The sequence below is a fragment of the Hemicordylus capensis genome, chromosome 2, assembly GCF_027244095.1.
Source record: "Hemicordylus capensis ecotype Gifberg chromosome 2, rHemCap1.1.pri, whole genome shotgun sequence".
Lineage (NCBI taxonomy): Eukaryota > Metazoa > Chordata > Lepidosauria > Squamata > Cordylidae > Hemicordylus > Hemicordylus capensis.
Window position 1 is genome coordinate 16,367,768 of NC_069658.1, and position 16,167 is coordinate 16,383,934.

General features: G+C 48.1%; 1 protein-coding gene across 3 annotated transcripts in view; it reads left to right on the forward strand.

The window, feature by feature from the left end:
* The first annotated feature begins 2,032 nt into the window (after nucleotides 1-2,032).
* The window catches only part of DCC (DCC netrin 1 receptor), a 1,362,689-nt gene continuing 1,348,554 nt past the window's right edge, over nucleotides 2,033-16,167 (forward strand). For all 3 annotated transcript variants that reach the window (XM_053300600.1, XM_053300601.1, XM_053300602.1), the window contains exon 1: nucleotides 2,033-2,107. The gene's annotated coding sequence lies outside the window, so the exon portion shown is untranslated. The remainder of the gene's footprint in view (nucleotides 2,108-16,167) is intronic.

A 16,167-nucleotide genomic window follows, 5' to 3' on the forward strand; every position in this document is an offset into this window, starting at 1 on the left:
TAAGTGATTAAATGATTAAACTGGTATATGAGTAAAAACAGTGGTTGCTATCCTGACTATACTATAATTCGAGGAAGTCCCACTGAAAAGAAAAGAACACGTTATACTGGCATGTCTTCCTAGAGTAAATTTAGTCAGGATGTCAACCTTTCAAGCAAAAGGCATATTTCTTCTGTTATCATTTCAGTGGTGGAGTGCCCGCTAAGCATACAGAAGGGGCCCAGTTCAATCCTCAGACCTCCAGGTAGGTCTGGGAGAGACTTCTGCCTGAAACCTTGGAGAGCTCCTGCCAGTCAGTGTAGACAGTACTGAGCTAGATGGACCAATGGTCTGACTCAGCATAAGACAGCTTCCTATGGATATATCTGCCTGTAAATGACTCATCATGGGTTCTATCAGGCATAATCTTAGAAGTATTTCCTCCTATGTAGGAGAGGATCCCTTTTAAGAGTGTGATTGATTGCTACCAGCAGTTTTTACAAGGGTGTATGTGTGTGTGGTTGTTGGTTAACATAACAAAAATGCTGTATAAGGGCAAGACATTTTATTTTCCACCTTCTTCAGCTGCTCCCGTGTTATAACATCTTGCCCTTTATACATCATCTCTGGTATGTCAGTCAACAATAAATGTATACTTATTTTCTTTTTATTAACCCCATCCTTCTGGGATCGACATAATATTTATATGGAGCACTGCTCTGCTTGAATTTTTAAAAATCTTCTCCCTGAATATATGATATTATATGACAGTATAGCAGTGCCACCTTAAGTGGCACAGCAGGGAAAAGCTTGACTAACAAGCAAAAGGTTGCTGGTTTGAATCCCTGCTGGTACTATATCGGGCAGCAGCAATACAGGAAGATGCTGAAAGGCATCATCTCAAATTGCGTGGGAGGCGGCAATGGTAAACCCAAGAAAACCACGGGGCTCTGTGGGTGCCAGGAGTCGAAACTGACTTGATGGCAAATTTACCTTGCGCATAGTGTAGATCTGCTGCTCAATTTATCGCTGCACCTTTTTAGAAGTTTTCCAAAATGAATTAAAACCACCAGCTCAGCTCTGAAAGCAATAATCGGTGTATTTCCTTCTGCTTCGTGTTTAAAGGTCTCTGACTGCGGGCCAGCATTTCTGACATGCAAGGCCCAAGCCAGCTGCCGGTCGGTGCCAAGTGTGGCGTTGCGCAGTGCCCCTGCTCCCAGAGCAGCCCAGCTCGGAGGCCTCCAGCTCTTTGAAGAGGCTCCATTGAGAAAAGTGACTTCCCACGCTTTGCCTACAGAGGGCATCCCTGTTCATTCATCGACAGGCTCCGCAAATACAGCTGCTGAAAGCAAACCGGGCTGTCTGTGCCCTCCCCGCTCCCTCTCCCAGTCTGTCTCTCTCTCGCGCGCGCTCGCTCTCTCTCCCCAGCACAATCTTTTCTTTCCCTGATCCAGTCGGCTCCTCTCCGCTCTCCACGTTTTCCCTCCCAGCCCTCCACTGCTCTGGATCAATGGACGTTACAGCTCTGACTCGGTCCTCTCACATACTGCTGGTGGACAGCACCAGTAACAAGTGAGACCTCGCATCCTTTTTCCTTCCCTCCTCTCTCCCCCGCCCCGCAAGGAACATCTGCCAAGCAAGAAGGAGGACAATTCTCCCGCCGTTGTCTCTCTTCCACGACCATCGGCGGTCTGGTTTGATTTTACTTTGCACGCCAGGAGGGATGGAGCACCCCCCTTCTTTTGGTGCGCTCTGCCTGGTTTAATTTTCCCTGGGTTTCCCCCCCTATGGATGCTTTTGAAACCGAAGGAGCCCCTTTCCCCTTCTCTCCTCTGTTGCCTTGAGTTGGCTTCCTAGCATTTCCTGGCTGTGGGACTGAATGTAACTTTTCCCCCCACCTCGTCCGTGGGGGAGAACTAAGGGAACCCCCCACCGCCCCAGCACAAGGGAGGAGGAGACCGACGTGGCCGTGTGTGTGGACGTGTGGGATTGTTGCTCGTGATCCGGACCCAAATATATGTAGGTGTGTGTGGAAATATGGAGAAGAGCCTTGGATGTGTTTGGGTACCAAAGCTGGCTTTGCTGCTCTTCGGGATCTCGCTCATCACTTTGGATCTTCAAGTCACCGGTAAGTGGCTTTGGATTTGATGACCGGAGGAGCGGGACAATTCGGAGAGGTGCTACCGACCGCCGCTTTCTTGTTGGCTGCACGCGTTTCTTTTTCTCCGTTGCTGGATGAGTTGGTGTCAGCTCTGCGAGGGGCCAAGTTGGGGTGGGGGGATCTGGCCAGAGAACCCCATCCAGAACCGCGGAAAGGAGCATCCAGGCTGGCGGCAGGGGAGCCTATAGTCAAAGGGCAGCTCTAGCAGAAGGTCTCGCCGATGGCGTGTTTTTCTCTGCTTGGTGGTTTGTCTCCTGCAACTTCAGGGTCCACATTGGGGATTTGTGTTGGTTTGGTTGGCTCTGCTGTTTATTGTGTTGACTAGGAGAGCAAACCACACAGACGCCTTTGCAAAGGGAAACGTTTCCTGCGGAGTGTCTCCCAACTCCGCGTGATTGATATTCTTGGGGGCGCGTCTCTCTAGGCACTTGGCAGATACATTTTCGAATTCAAAAATGGCAAAGCCGGCCTGCGTTTTGAACTGGGACAGGAAAGGAGAGGAGGACGGGGAACTGAGCCGGAGATGCTCCGTGTGCTGCCAAAGGCCGGGCATGGCTGGGAAGGAACGAGGTGGATGGAGCCGGGATAGAAACGAAATGAAATGGGAGGTTTTTTCCCCGGGAAATGTTAGAGGAAGTAATAATGCCCGTTTGCAGGGGAGAGGGCGTGTGTGCGTGCGGGGGCGGAGGGTGGAGCGGAACGGTAGATTCTTCTTCTCCTCCAACAAGCCTTTGCTTTGGCTTGGATGATCAACAGTCGCATTTCATTAACAGGCAATCTCAGAACGAGTCTACAAAATCCTACACACCCGGCTGAACCTCGTAACTGCCACATATAAGCCATTGATGAACAATGCGCGCTTGCCGGCTGGCTCGCCTCCCCACTGCAACCCACACACCCAGGAGAGGAGCCAGCCTGCTGCCGTGCAGAAAGGCAGCATTTGGACCTAGGCAGAATTAAAAAAAAATAAAAAAAGTTTGGCCCACCTCAGGCCCCTCAGTTGCGTGTACATGCAAGATGCTGTCAATCGGCAGCCTTTCAAGGGCCCCAGAAAGGTACGGTTCTGTGGATTGCCTCCCTGGTCAATGGCAAGCTATAGGATTGCCTCCCGGGTCAATGGCAAGCTAGGGACGCTCGTTCCTTTTGGTATAGGTGGGATGGTGATGCACGCAAGGTGGGGTTCTGGGGCAATCGGAATGAGAGAATGGATGGCTCGGCGTCTCTCGTGGTTGGTTGTCCGGCTTAAAGGATGGCGCGGCTGGGAGACGAGTTAGTAGTCCTCCTCCTTCTCGAAAGATGATTGACTTGCGGGCTGCCCGGCCGGTGGATGGAGGGCAAAGTGGGCGTGTGTGTCTGTGTCTGTGTCCGTGTCCATGGAAGGCGCCGGGATCACATATTCTGGGATGACTACAAGGGGCAGCATGAGATGCATGGAATGCGGGGGGAGGGCGAGAGTGGAAGGGCAAGTCCTCGGGCTCACAGGTAGTCTGTCGGCTTCATAGCTGGGGCTTTCGCTGGCCTGTTTCCCCCCACGCCGCCTCCCATCCCGTTGGGTGGTGTGTGTGTTGATGATGAAGTCTTGATGACCCGGTGGGGTGTCGTTTCTGGGCATGGTGTGTCCTCAGTGGCTTGCTGGCGGTGGCGGGGCTTGTATTTCGCCAGTCGGGATGGGGCAAAGTTTCCCTTTCCCTGCAGTTCACCTGGAGGCAAATGGGGCGTAGGATGGTTGTCCCTGGCGGGGCGTTTGGTGCCCCTGGAGCGGCTTGCCGTCCATTCGCCCGCTGGATCTGAATGCCTCCCCCCGCTCCTCTCTTTCAGGAGCTTTTTGCTCTCTCGGCACCTAGCAGGGGTCTGATCAGGAAGAAAGCCGCTTTTTGCTCCATGAAAGGGCCAGTAGGAGGTGCCCTTAATAAGGCCAAGTCGCCAGTTTGCTGCTTGGCGCAATTCCCATTCAGCAGGGCATTTAAAGACTTTGTTGACGGGTAACAAAGGGCTTATAGAGCTGCCGCACAATGTAGCTTTGTCCTGTTTCGCCTTTGAGCCCAAGCACAAAGCTGCTTTGGAGATGGGAGAATTATGTCTGTGTGTGCGTGCGCGCGATTTAAAAAAACAACAACTTTCCCCTCCAAAAATGAGCATTGCCTGTACAACAGAAATATGTGGTGTTTTGCTCCGTGGCATGGTCGATTCCTCTGTTTCCAGTTTCTATTGTCTCCAGGGTGGCAAAATGTTGATTTGATATGAAACCCAAAGTTTAAAAAGCCAGCACAAATCAAATGAGGGTCTATTCATTTTCTCTGCTCAAAGTGTCTGTGTGTGTGTGTGTGTGTGTGTGTGTGTGTGTGTGTGTGTGTGTGTATGTGTAGGAGGCGCAGGCACGATCCTGTGCATGAATGGGTGTGCTCCTCTGTACCGCTTGAAAATGCAGATGATAAAAAGACATGGTCCGTTAAAAAAAGAAAAAATCAAATGTAAATCTCTATGGATGGCACTTCAGCCTTCATGTAACCATGTGTGCAGCTTTATAGAGTTGGCATTTGGGGGCTCAGAGGGAAGTGAATGTGGAGACCCCTTTTGTCTGAAATGTGTGTGTGGAGGGGGAAATATGCAACCCGACCTCCCCCCCACCCCACCCCTTCCTCTTTCAACGGTACTTCTCCCTTTGTGAAGCCAGGGTGGGACGAATCAGCTTGTCAGAACCTCCTAGTGTCTGGGCAGGTTAGCTCTCATATTCCCAGCAAGTGGTGCAGTATAAATCAACAGTGACCTGTCACGGCAGCATCCTTTTCACAGGCAGTGGAGTTGCCTTCTGTGTTGCAGAGTGCCTGAGCCACCACGTGTGTGACATGGCGTGGCTTGCTTTGGCACACTGCACTAGCTAGATTTCCAGAGTTGGGACTGGGGGCACTTAGCGAGGAGCCATTTTCTCATCATGCCATGGCAGGCAAGCGTCAATCCCCCCCCCCCCAGGGATTGGAGACACTGTTTGGATTTGAACCCAAACTCAGCTGCAGATTCATCCACTGACGTGGGGTGTTATCTGCTAGCTAGTCTGTAAAATGGGAACATGATGCAATGGGAGAGGTTCGCTGTACTGCTTTGAGGTAGAGAAAAAGCTGCAAAACAGACATTTATGGTGCCCTTGCAAAACCATGTGATATTCTTGGGCTTCACTATGATCCTACTTCAACCTGGAAAATAATATACTGTAAGCTAAAAGTCCTGTATGAATAATACGCTTGCTTGCTTGCTTTCAGCTGGATTTGATTATTACATGGATAGTTCCTCTGAAATTAAATACAACATCTGGGTTGAGCAGATAAGGCATAGGTCCTTTATTAGGATGGTTGTGTTTTGTTCTGTGAAGTTGATCATCATAATCTGAGCTGTTCTTCATTGAGCAGCTTTCAACTGTCTTTTTGACAGTACTACCTGCTTCCTTAGGAGCATGATCTTGATCATGATCTTTCTTGAATACTCCAATCCTTACTTTCACATTCTGTGTTTTGGGACAAGTCAAAGCAGAGGCATTAGGAAAACTATTTTGCTCACCCTAGACATTCCAGTCTGCAGATGTAACAAAATCTCCACTGGAAATCCATGGAGTTTTAACTGGGGAAGGTGTCTGACTAGATCTGTAGCTCATGATGAGACCACTGATAGCTAATTCACACATGCATGTATGTCGCTCAATATCTCATCACTTGACGCCTTATCGCTCGATAACATTCAGTTGACTGTGTGAATTGCCTCCATTGTGTTTGAGGTGATGTCAAGTGTGAACGTTCTGTTTTTGTGTTGCTGGATCTATGACGGCTGTTTTCACAAATCATCACTTTAATAGCACCGGCATTGAATGACACACAGAACTGTCTGTGTTCAGCCTAAGCTTAGGAAGAGAATCTATACATCAATGGCAGGCAGGCTTGGGGTTCTCTAATAAACATTCTATTCAGCTCAACAGAAGGATCAGAAGATTGTTCTGAAACAGATACTTGGCTGGAACCAAGACAATGAAGATGATAACAAGTTCCACCTCTGATGAATGAGATCAGGGACTCCCAGCCTTGGCTCCTCAGATGTTGTTGGACCACGCATTGTTCCCAGCCACAATGGCCCTTGTGGTCCAACAAAATCTGGAAACCCAAGGTTGGAAACCCTTGAACTAAGGTTTTCATTACACTCTGATTTCCACCATTCTTTGCATCACTTTTGGGATATTGTGTCTTCAGTGTATCCTGTATCTTCAATGCTTCTTTAATGGTACTATGTTAGGAAAGAATCATCATTAACTATGCCTTAATCACTATCCTGCTGTTTAGATCAGAATGTCCATATTATCTTCGTATAGCTGGCCCTAGTCTGTAGGTCATCCTGCATGGGGATGGAGCCTGCCCCCCATCCTGCTGGTGCTGTTGTCTCTCCCTTCTCAGCTGCCGTGCTGTTGCAGTCCTGTGAGGGAAGGAAGCAGCAAGGGGGGAGCTGGTAGCTAGCTACTCAGTGCTACTTCTAAGAGAGTGCCTTTCAAGACAAACATTCTATCTCTTTGTTGAACTGCTTCTTCAGGCCATGTTGAGCGGTTTCACTTTTAGCCAGAATTGGTGCATGGAAAAGAAACACAGTAAGAGGGTACCTGTGAAAGCCTGTAGTCAACGTTTGCATCCACAATGACCATTGTTCCTCTGGGCTGGTTTGGAGCCCATGACACTCAGGACTGCAGTGAGCTGTAACAACAGTTTCTCAGATCACTGCTGATTTATTTTATTTTATTTTATTTTAATACTAGGATGGCCATATTTCTAGATGTAGGGCCACCTTTTAAAAAGAGGTTGAAGTCACTGTTTTTTAAGAGCATTGCTGGCCATATTGAATCCACACACACCCTACACTTGCAATGATGATGATTCAGTCATTGCTTCTTTGTCCTGAGTGATGTCAGCACATTGCCAAATCTGATTGGTTAAGTATCATTAGGATGTCATCACATTCACATCAATATTCCTGATTGGCTAGAATCATCTGCGTAAGTAAGGAGAGCTGGTGTTGTGGCAGCAAGCATGAATTGCCCCCTTTGCTAAGCAGGCCCATTCCTGGTTTGCATTTGGATGGGAGACTACATGTATAAGCACTGTAAGATATTCCCTTTAGGGGATGGGGCCACTCTGGGAAGAACAAAACATTCCAAGTTCCCTCCCTGGCATCTCCAAGATGTGGCTGAGAGCAACTCCTGCTTGCAACCTTGGAGAAGCTGCTGCCAGTCTGTGTAGACAATTCTGAGCTAGATGGACCAATGGTCTGACTCAGATGCAGGGTGTATGGCTAAGCCATGCCCCCGCGCCTGAGGTCAGATGCAGGGGGTGGAGCTTAGCTCGCAAACGGGGCCATACAGACCTGTTTACAAGAAAAATCTGGCCAGCGCCGAATTCACAGCGTGGTCAGGAGCGACTTTCCCTGCCTTTAAAAGGCAGGGAAAACCACTGTGGTTGCGCTGCAAATGTAGCGCTGGCCAGATTTTGCTAGTAAACAAGGCCCCGGGGCCCAATTTGCGAGCGAAATAACATCCCCACGTCAGATGCAGGGGCATGGCTGTGGTGCAACATGCGGCCGCTGAAGGGCGGCACCCCAGGTTCTTTGAATCGGTTCTTCGCACAATGGTGGCTCCACCCCTGGGCCAGCGATTGATCTTAGGACCTGGGGAGGCAAACATCCCCAAGAGGCAAACAAGTAAATTCTTCCCCTTTGTCTGTAGACTAAGCAATTATGTGAATGAGCCCAGCAGATATAACATCTGAAATGGCTCTCAGTTTCCAGATTTGAAGAGTGTGTGTGTGTGTGTGTGTGTGTGTGTGTGTGCGCACTCCTGCACATGTGGTGATCTGTGAAACCACCACCAGTATTTTGTGCTGGAGAGTTTAGCAAGATCTATTTTTGTCTCATTAGACATTCATGAAATGAGAGGAGAGCTGGTCACGTGGTAGCAAATATGAATTGTCCCCTTTGCTAAGCAGGGTCAACTCTGGTTTAGAATTGAATGGGAGACTACATGTGAGTACTGTAAGATTTTCCCCTTAGGGGATGGGGCCGCTCTGGGAAGAGCATCAGAAGGTTCCAAGTTCCCTCCCTGGCATTTCCAAGTTAGGGCTGAGAAAGACTCCTGCCTGTAACCTTGGAGAAGCCACTGCCAGTCTTTGTAGACAATACTGAGCTAGATGGACCAAGGACTGACTCAGTATATGGCAGCTTCCTATGCCCCTATGTTCTTGTTGGGATGCCATGTTAGCTGGTTGCTTGGGTGGCCCTGTGGAGTCTGGAGAAGGGCATGGCATCCCTCCTGTGGGGCTTTCATTTTTGAAAACATTTTTGTTTTTGTTTTGTGGGAGGGAAACCTTAGTAGAAGTGATTGGGTGGAAGCAAGGTAGGAGAGAAACCTGGATAGAAGTGATTGGGTGGAGGCAAGGTAGGAGGGAAACCTAGGTAGAAGGGATTGTGCAGAAGCAAGTAGGAGAGAAAGCACGGTAGAAGTGATTTGGTGGAGGCAAGGTAGGAAGGAAACCTGGGTAGAAGTGATTGGGTGGAGGCTGTCACACCCTCGATCTCAGACAGCGAGGAGGAAGGGGAAGCTGTCAACTTTTCAGCCAATGCTGGGGTGTCTGAGGGGCAGAGCCCAGCTGTCAGTTTCCAAGAAATGGCTGAGGCAGATGATTCAGAGCAGGCACAACAACTTGAGACAGCAGAAACCATGACGGACCAATCAGAAGAGGAGCTATGCAAGCAACCTCCACTGACTCCACAACAGAGGCGTATTACAAGGCGAAGAACTCAGCTTGAAACTATCAGGAGGAGTAAACGCCTCTTGCAGAGGGCTGATAAGCCTTGAATTCCTGCCAGCTGGGAGCTCTCGGCCTGTACTATAAATTACGTCACCAACTTTCTATTCACTGCTGGAAAGCAACGTTTGTCAACTTTTGTGTCGACAGCTTGCAGCCAAGCCCGATAAAGAAGAACTGTGTCCGAGCCATATCTTGTTTCTGCAGCTCCGTTTGATACTGTGAACTTCCCTGCCAGTTGGCCAGATACTGACAGAGGCAAGGTAGGAGGGAAACCTAGGTAGAAGGGATTGTGTGGAAGCAAGGTAGGAGGGAAACCTGGGTAGAAGTGATTGGGTAGAAGCAAGGTAGGAGGGAAACCTAGGTAGCTTTTCCTCCTACCTAGCTTCCACACAATCCCTTCTATCCAGGTTTTCCTCCTACCTTGCTTCCCCACATCCAAAAATTGGGAGCACACACAGCTCCCAGACTGGGGAAGAACACAGTTTTTGATTCTGTGAATGGCCTCTTTGTCTGGAGAGCCAACCAATATTGGTTCTTTGCCATTTCCAATGTAGCCCTACAAGCAAGATTGATGCAGGGAGCAATTTCAGCCATTGGCATTCCCACCTGATCACAAGCTAGACACATTGTGTTGGACCAGCAAAAGACAAATGCCATGCCCAGATATTGTAGGGATTGTGTCTTGCTTTCATTAGGTGGTAAACCAAGTGACAGTGTTACATTTCTCCCCCCATATGGCAACCTCATCTGCATTAGAAAAAGAGCATTGCAAAGGATTTTGCAAACTGTATTTAGAGTGGAAAGAAGCAGCTGTGAAGATCATTAACAAAATGTGTGCATATGCCTAAATCTAATAAAATGGTTTTCCTGGTCCTGGTACTTGCTAGGTGTAAAGCGCTTGCATGAGTTCTCACATTCTTATACAAAATGATATAATTATTATGTTAAAATGTCATACTATGATAAGCACACTACATTATTGCCTAGGTGCTGAGTTCTCAAGGCCCCGGCTTCTTAACTGTAAATCCATCTCCTGGTGTTTCCCACACAGAGAGTCCTCTGTCCTCCTCCCCGACAGGTCACCCAGCCTGCTCTCCCCATCCAGGCCAGCAACTTCACCTCTTGGCTCAAGGCAGGGCAGCCAGCTGTGGTGCATGCATGATCTCCCACTCGCTTGCTGTTCTCTACGACGGCAAACATTTATACATGGCTTTTCAGCAAAAGGTTCGGCAGTGATTTTCAAAGAAAAATAAATAATAAGATGCTCCTCTCTCCCGAAAGGGCTCACAATTTAAAAATGAAACACAAGGTAACACCAGCCTCAGCCATTAAAGAAATGCTGTGCTGTGGTTGAATAGGGCCAGTTGCTGTTCCCAATAAATAGATCATAAGAACAGCCCTGCTGGATCAGGCCCAAGAAAGCCCATCTAGTCCAGCATCCTGTTTCACACAGTGGCCCACCAGATGCCGCTGGAAGCCACAGGCAGGAGTTGAGGGCGTGCCCTCCCTCCTGCTGTTACTCCACTGCAACAGGTACTCAGAGGCATCCTGCCTTTGAGGCTGGAGGTGTCCTATAACCCTCCGACTAGTAGCTGTTGATAGACCTCTCCTCCATGAAGTTATCCAAACCCTTCTTAAAGCCATCCAGGTTGTTGGATGTCATCACATCTTGTGGCAGAGAATTCCACAAGCTGATTATGCGTTGTGTGAAAAAGTACTTCTGTTTGTTGGTCCAAGATTTCCTGGCAATCAATTTCATGGGATGACCCCTGGTTCTAGAGTTACGTGTGTGAGAGAGAAAATTCTCTCTATCTACTTTCTCCACACCATGCATGTGCCTTTTTACTCAGTTAGCCGGGGTAGCTTATACATCAGACCAGGTGTTCCCAACCTGTGGTAATTCAGATACTACTAAACTACAACTCCCACTATCTCCAGCCACAATAAATTGTAGCTGGCGATGCTGGGAGTTGTAGTTCAGCAACGTCTGGAGTACCACAGGTTGGGAACCCGGGCATCAGACTCTTGGTCCCTCTAGCTCAGTATCATTTACACTGACTGGCAGCGGCTCTCCATGGTTTCAGATATTTATTCATTTATTATTTATTAATCAATTTCATTAAAATAACCTCAAAGCAGTTTAGGATATAATTAAAGCAATGCATAATTAAAATACAAAGGTGCAGATGAACTCAATAATTAAAAGACATAATACCAAAGTACAGATAATATGAATATAAAAATAATCTCTCTATAAAAATTTAGTAACCCATAAAATACTAATAACTAGCTGACCGGGCACAGAGCACCTGTGGCCCTAGTTCTCCCTGACTTCTCCCTGACTCTACCTCCCCTCCGCCCTGCCCACCTGGCAGCCACCTCCGGCCGGCCTGCCACCCCACCGGCCCCCTCCTCAGGCCTCCTCTGCGCCCAAAGCCTGGAACTCTTGCAAGTAGTGCCACCACTCTCACGAGAGTTCCAGCACGCATCCCCACACATTCCAAGTGGCATGTCTACAGGAATTAATTATATAGATACATAACACAAAGCAGCTGCACCCCTCCCCCAATACTCTTATTCAGAAGTCTGGTTGAAGAGCCACGTCTTTACTTCTCCCCTAAAAACTGTCAAGGAGACTGAGGAGCAGATTTCAGTCGGGAGAGCATTCCAAAACCTGGGGGCAAAGACTGAGAAGGCCCTGTCCTGCGTGCCCAACAACTGAGCCTCACTATCGGCACGTGAAGCAGAGCCCCCTCAGATGATCTGTTCAAGCAGATAGAAACCCTTGGGAGATGGCGGGCCTTCAGATGTCCAGGGCCCAAATTGTTAGATTTGGGTATGTCCCAGCCCTATCTGGAAAGGTCCATTCCACATCCAACCTAGTGAGTACCATGTTGCTCCTGGTTGGTTGGCTGACTCCACTCTTGGGTTGGACAGTCATTCAATTAGCTGTTGCTGATGCAAAAAAGCCAATACGGATCTGTGATGCAATATCATTATACAAGGCTCCTGAGGAATGCATCCAGCTTGTGTTAGTAAATAGGAGTTATCATTTGCCTTGGGTATGTTAGTCTAAATGGAAAATGATTTTACAGGATGAATCTTTGTGTTTACATATCAAAACTGACTACAGTGAGGGAAAATTGCAATAGATTGGCCAATCTAAACTTTTATCTTTCTTCGTGAAACAAATATAGAGGTAAATATGAGAAAATGTTGGCTTTGCCTGAGTAGAATAATAATAATAAGACTCCACAGAGACCTCCCAGATTAATTAAGAAAAGGGGGAAAAAATCACTTTGGCTCTATTAAAAGAATCCCTGGGGTAGCTCATTGAGTTGACTTTATTTCTTTTGTGGATAAAGGCATAAACATATTGAGGGCATATTCTGATGACAATTTCTCTAGTTCTACATCTATGAAAATCTACTGTAATCAGTTGTTATGACTTCTGATTGAGATCAGTGTAATGTCAGAATCAGGTTCATCATTTGGGGTGATTGTTTCACCCCCCATAGCAGTTGCTTTGATAATTTGTGGAGCCTAAGGGAAAGATTAAGGGCTTGCTCAAACATTTATTGTTTTTCACTGATTTTTTTTACCCTGATTATGTAATAGCAGTGTTCAGGTTTGGTATATTAGGCACGCTAGAGTGGTCCTGGGATAAATCTATTGTGCTTGGAACAGTGAAACCTCTGAGCCGGTGTGATGGAAAAGAATGTTTGTGATGATGAGGCTGTGGCTCAGTGGTAGAGAATCTGCTTAGCATGCAGAAGGTCCCAGGTTCAATCCCAGGCATATCCAGGTAGGGCAGAGAAAAAATTCTGCCTGAAGCACCGCTGTCACTCAAAGCAGACAATACTGAACTAGATGGACCAATGGCCTGACCCACTGGACAACAGCTTTCCCATCTTGCCATTGGCTCAGGCAGCTTCGGCCCTTGGACACTGCACATGCAGAAGAACCCAAGTTCAGTTCCTGACATCTTCTGTTACAAGAATTGGGTAGCAGATGATGAGAATGACCCATGCCTGAGATCCTGGGGAGCCATTGCCAATCAGAGTAGATAATGCTGGGGACAATGGTCCAATGGGACCAATTGTCTGACTCAGTGCAGGGCAGCTTCATATATTCATTCATATATATATTTGCAAGCAGGTGTCCTGCTGATGTCACATTGTGAGAATACCATTGACATTTCCAAGCTCTGTAGAAGATACGTCAAAGTACCACATTGACTTGATTCCAAGACAAGCCCCCCCCCACCCCTCAGTTTTTTTGATGTTAGAAATCGGGGGTAGCGGGTCATCTGAAATGCAGAGTTGTCTTCTACCTGAGTAAATGTGGTAGTTAGATCTATGGACTTAAGCTCACCTTCAGGTTTTTGGTAAGCTCTAGATTTGCTTAGCAGGTGACACCCTAATCTAACCTGGGCTATGCAGATCCTCCCCAGTCCTGTATTGTGGGGTGGGATTTGCCCACTCCAGTGTTTCCCAAAGGGCACAAGGATGAAGGTGGGGTGTAACACAAAGGGAGGGAGCCTGGGAACTGTCTGATATTTTTCCCCTTGGGTGTTTAGACCTTGCTTTCTAGTGCAGATCATAGTGCAGATCTTACCTACACTTTGCACAGACAATAGATTGGGATAAGTGCTGAGAAGAGGCCCCCACAGCTTGTGTTCTCTTTCCCCTGGTGCTTGCACAGGAGTACCAGAATAAAAGGTGGCTCAGTAGGAATGTAACCTAATGGCTCAGTAGGAATGTAACTTCCCTAGGGAGCAAGAGGTTGCTGGTTGGAATACCTGCTGGCATGTTTCCCAGACTATGGGAAACTCATACATCGGGCAGCAGCAATATAGGAAGATGCTGAAAGGCAACATCTCATACTGCACAAGAGATGGCAATGGTAAACCCCTTCTGTATTCTACTGAAGAAAACCACATGGCTCTGTGGTTGACATGAGTCAACACCGACTTGAAAGCACAGCTTTACTTTACAGCAATATGCCAAGTCATTTTGCAAACTCTCAACAAGGAAATCACTTAACTTAGAACAGAATTAGTGCTGAACCATAAGTTCACTACCAAGAGAGACTATGGGGAGAGCAAGGACTAAAGGTTTAATGGAAGCCCCCTGACCTTTTCTCCCACCTTTTGCTGATCATTTGTGGCCTCGATGGAAATGGATGGAGCTGCTCTGGGAAGAGCAGAAGGTTCCAAGTTCCCTCCCTGGCATCATCTCCAAGATAGGGCTGAGAGAGATTCCTGCCTGCAACCTTGGAGAAGCCTCTGCCAGTCTGTGAAGACAATACTGAGCTAGATTGACCAATGGTCTGACTCAGTATATGGCAGTTTCCTATGTTCCTATGTCCCAACATGTGCTATAGACAAAGATGAGCCATCCTGGTTAGTGCCAACTCTGTTGGTGTGTACAACCCTCTGCAACTGATGTTTTTTTAATCAATACTGGCTGCATTATCATGACCATGGTGAGCATGGTTAAAGGGTTAACTGTGATCTTGGAGCCTCGTGTGCTCCTGTGGAGTGTGACATGAGAACTGGAATTCCCAGGTTCTCATGTCATGCTCTGTGGGAGTGCATGGGGTTTGGTGATCACCATTAACTCTTTATCCACATTCATTTTGGTCATGAGAATGCGGCCAAAGTTGTACTCCTTTATCTCAGAGTTATTTCTTGTGTCTTTGATTGGTACAGGGGCAGTAAGCATGACCTGTCCCCTTAGCTAAGCAAGGTCTGCCCTGGTTGCATATGAAAGGGAGACTAGAAGTGTGAGCACTGTAAGATATTCCTCGAAGGGGATGGAGCCACTCTGGGAAGAGCAGAAGGTTCCAAGTTCCCTCCCTGGAATGTCCAAGACAGGGCTGAGAGAGATTCCTGCCTGCAACCTTGGAGAAGCCGCTGACAGTCTGTGCAGACAATACTGAGCTACATAGACCAATGGTCTGACTCAGTATATGGCAGCTTCCTATGTTCCTGTGTAGAATGAGACTCTCTTGATGTCAAAAAGAAGATACATTGGCTGACATCCAGACGAGTGCTGCAGTCATTCAATGTGCAGAGATGTACCCATGCAAGAAGGTCAGGTGGCTGAGTGGATGCTCAGAGTTGCTTGATCTTTGGTGCTCTTGGTCTGCTTGCACAAACATTGTGCTTGCACAACAAGGGTAGCAAACAAGGACTTTGCATAATTCCCTGCAGCATATATGGACTGAGAAAGAGGATTCACACCAGGCACGCCTTTGCTTGTGTAAGCACACTCTGTTGCACTAGTGCAACACCAGCCCAGAATGCAAGTGTCTAACTTAGCAGCTCTAGCTAGCAAGGCTGGCCTGTCCACTTGTTGAACTAGGCAGTCACCTAGGGCACCAAGCAGGGAGGGGCGCTAATGGCCTGGCTCATGTGTCACCCAGGGAGCCCCTGCAGGTGGGCGTGTACACCTCCCATCATTGCAGCGAGCAAGCGGGCAGGTGACCAAGTGGTCACTCCCCATCCCTGTTGACCTGCTGGCCTGCCCGCTCACTGTCCTCGCTACTATGCTGCCTTCACCCATCACTTCTGCCATTACTTGCTGCTTCTGGGCAGCGGATCTGCCATGGCACATTCTAATCACCTTGTGACTTCATTATAATGTCCCACAACAGTTGGGTTACCCAGAAGCAGCTGGCAGTGACAGGGGCGGTGGGTGAAGGCAGCACAGCAGCAAGGATAGCAAGGGAGGACTGCCCGCTCACTTGCCCACCCAGATGACAGGAGGGGTCTACCTGCATGGGTGAGGGGGTGGGGGCACCCCTGCAAGCAAAAAGGGCACCAAAGCCAGGCTTCGCTGGCAGCATCAGCAGTCCTCAGGCTGGCCCTGCTAGTTAATGCAACGTCCATGCTTTAGATCCGCATGTGTGCCCTAGTGCAACATTAGTCTGGATGTCAGCCTCCATGTTCTAGATCCAGATGCACAAATGGGCTGCTGTTTAATCCCCCACCCCAGTCTGAGGAACCTGATCACGGAGCTAACTGCTACAGTCAGACACCAAGAAGTAAAGGGCAAACAAACTCTTCTCTGTTTGATTCAGAAATGGGCCACTGATTCTGGCATCTGGGAATGTGCCTCTGTTTGTGTCTTTCTATTTTTTGTTTCTTTTCCATGACTATCGAGCCAAAGAGGTCGTGCAAACGTAGGCTAG